The 3417-nt window shown below is 33.7% G+C and overlaps 1 long non-coding RNA gene across 1 annotated transcript; it reads left to right on the top strand.

Annotated features, from left to right (window-relative positions):
* The first annotated feature begins 1722 nt into the window (after positions 1–1722).
* On the top strand, positions 1723–3203 carry LOC106942932 (uncharacterized). The gene is made up of 2 exons (XR_001423755.1): positions 1723–1833; positions 2176–3203. It is a non-coding gene; the product is annotated as an uncharacterized LOC106942932 (long non-coding RNA).
* Positions 3204–3417: the final 214 nt, after the last annotated feature.

The following is a 3417-nucleotide window of genomic DNA, read 5'->3' as shown; positions in this document are numbered from 1 at the left end:
GCAGTGCGGTACCTACCGCGGCCACCAGGGGTCCCCAAGAGCAATTTATTTTTTAACTTTTCTTTTTGCCCATATAAGAAATATTTCTACATACATGATCAAATATATATTATTGTAAAATAAAATCACAACTTTATAATGAATTTATGTGTTATTGTTGATATAATCACATTGAAATAATTGCTAAAAAAAAAAAAAAAATCTGTTCCACTTAACACCTAGCGGCCCCAGAACCCTAAAAGGCCATTTAGTTTGCTTAGGCCTTGAGCCGCCCTTGCTTTGTTCACAGAGATTAACCATTCTCAACACTCCCTCAACACGCACTTCTGAAAGCGCGACTACAAGTTATTCCTACGGTTCACATAGAGCTCTCTGTGCCTGTGTCCAGTTTGAGTGAAAGGAGGCGTGTGCGATCCTTCAGAGTTAAAGCAGCGGCAGCGTGCGAGGCAATGCGCAGAGGTGCTAGATGTGTGATTAGTCCGCTCTCCTGGCTTTAAATGCATCAATAATAAACTTATCCTTTAGAAATAAAGCTGTTCCACCAGTGAAACACTCAGAGCAACAGAGACACTTGCAATCTGGTTTTATATATATATATATATATATATTAAAAAAAGTTTTTATTTTTATTTTTTATTATTTTTCTAAAACCAAAATCAAGCAAGCCTGGCGGTGTTTTAAAAGCTTGGCGGGCTGACGGAAACCCTGTGATGTAAGTCCATCTGTACAGTGGATTTATTTGATTTAAGAATCTTAATAGTTTCTTTAATTTCATCATGTGTGATTGGAGAGTCACATAATACTTTGTTTTGGTCACCAATTGTTTCAGGAGAATGTCTAGACTCATACAATGATTTGTAAAAAGTTTCACATATGTTTGCAATCATTTTGTGGTCATCAATAATTATGTCATTTGAATTTGCTTAGTGATACCATTTTTTAGTTTCTTTGCTTTTCAAGTTTGAAGAAGTTGCTTGAATTTTGTTCACCCTTTTTTAACCCTTTGGCCTGTGTATGTATAAGAGCCCCTTTTTGCTTTTTGTAATATAAAGTTGATCAAGTTATAGCTGAAGGGTTTGTAACTTGGCTCTCTTTAAGTTATGGGTGTGTGAGTGAATGTAAGTGTGCATAAGTGCTTGTTTGCAATGTTAAGATGTGAGAAAATTTAATAAAATATATGAAAATATAATAACTTACATGACCTCAAGTGTGTTTTGGGTGGATCATAACAAAACAGACATTTACACTGGTTTTGGAATGGATAAAGCAGGCTAAATTGAAACTTCTGGAATAGCTCTTATCCAAGTCATGTTAAAAATCTATGGACTATGCTTAAAAGCCCATATTTTACATGAAAAGTTGAGGAGTGGTCAACTACCCAGCCAAGGTTATGGCAGAAGCTAGATGTTTCTTTGCAATTTGCTAATAACCATTTCATCAAATATTAGTGGGGGTGTTTGTTTATATTTGTGCCTATTTGGATTATAAGAAACCCACAAAAATTCCAGCAAGTGAACAGCTCTTTTCTTTTAAATGAATTAAAATTGATAGAAATATTGATATTATAATCATTTCACTAGGAAAAAAATCATGAAACGCCATAAATTTATATGACATGCAGATTATGTAAATAGTAATACATCTTATTTATATGGCACGTTTCCAAGTTCTCAAAGACTCTTGAAACAACATAAGGTATGCATGACAGCAGGTCAACATTGCAAAGACAATGTTGTTCTGTATAACCAGAATTTTTTGCCTTTGCTGTTACTTTTCTTTGTTCCTTTTTACCCCAGGAGGACTAGTTGATGAAGTAACTGGATCAATTTACAAGTAGGTCTTATTGACAGTCACACAAGAAAGAAAGTACTCCCTTTCACCATTTCTGGGTTCTCATGTGAAACATGATCTGATGTTTAATAGGTTGAAGTATTATTCAAATAAAACCTCATGTGTTCAAAATGTAAATTTTAACATGTTTTTTTTTTTGTTCATTGTTATTTTAAATTGGAAATCCAAGGAAAAATTAGGTTCAGTCCAAAAAATAAAGCGGCACAAAAACCTAAGAATTTAAAGGGGATGTACTTTCTTTTTACCCTAACTGTAGACTCTGACCAGTTCTGTTGGAAGTATTTCTAACCTGTAGCTTATAAACTCTTCTCTCTGTACCCACAGGACTGTAGCTGACGTCTTTGATGATGATAACTGAGGCCAACCATATGTTGCCACCATGTGGCCCAACTAATACATTTCACTTTCATTTTCTTTTTTTGAGTACCCTTTACATTTGATTAATAATGACTGAACAAAAACTGAAAATAAGCAATAATATATGTGTTTACTGTTGTTACTTGTCAAGCCATACTTTTAAAATGTTACTTTTAATTTGTTCTGAATTATATCTAATAAAAATCTAAAAGATATGCTTAGTGATCAATGTATTGGATATAAAATGCTGAAAAGTGACAGTGTGGTTCCTTGTATATCTAGCCCTAACCTATGAATTCACATTTTGTCAAATTACACCCACAAATTTGAATCTATTTAATTGGAATTTTACATGATGGACCAACACTAAGAGCCACACAATATTGAAATGGAAGGTTTTCAAAACTTTGTATAAATAATAATACATTTTCACTACAATTTGAGGCAGTATATTATACACTGTTCTATCAGAATAAATGATAATCTTATGCTGCATATTGTACTTTTAGCTAACAATTTTAATCTTTACCATGACATTTCTGATCTAAACCTTTCACATCCTAAAATTTGCAGTATAACTGAAACATTGTTTAGGTCCCCAAAAGGCTAATGCATCTAAGGAAAAAATGACCTTCTTTCCTTACCAATGTACACATGTATCCTTTTTGGGAAATGGAGCTGCTTCAATCATTTCTGCAACTTAAGCTTGACCCTTAAATTCACCATTACCTGATTGCAATTTGCACTTCACCTTACTAGATTATTAGATAAACCAGAAATTCTGCAGGCAAAGCAACAAACATGTTTAGACTGTACTGTATGTTTAGATCGTATGTTTAAACATACAGTTTATATTAAGTTATTATACAGGTTTTGTATTTGCCATGTAAATCTGTGAAACAATATAAACTTTGGTTTGTGAACATTGCCTGAAGGACCCAGAGTAACCCAAGGATAGAGAATTATTCTAAATAAATTCACTTTTTATTACTACACCTGAGGACCAGATCCTGTTTTTATTGCTACTTTCTATTATCATTTTAGTGTGTGTAAAAGTTAGAGTTATCAATGTTTTGTGTGTGAAAGCTTTAAAAAATTCTAAATATGCAGTGGATGGAGGCTTTTGGATGCCCAAATCCTGGCAGAATATGGACTGGAAGCCCCGAGGTCAAAGTGGGGAACACCCCCAAAGGTGGTGGAGAATGACCG

Source organism: Poecilia latipinna, unplaced genomic scaffold (genome assembly GCF_001443285.1).
Source record: "Poecilia latipinna isolate Pla-1442-1.1 unplaced genomic scaffold, P_latipinna-1.0 Scaffold4691, whole genome shotgun sequence".
Lineage (NCBI taxonomy): Eukaryota > Metazoa > Chordata > Actinopteri > Cyprinodontiformes > Poeciliidae > Poecilia > Poecilia latipinna.
Note: the sequence above shows the minus strand (reverse complement) of the source record. Positions and strands in the feature narration are given on the sequence as shown.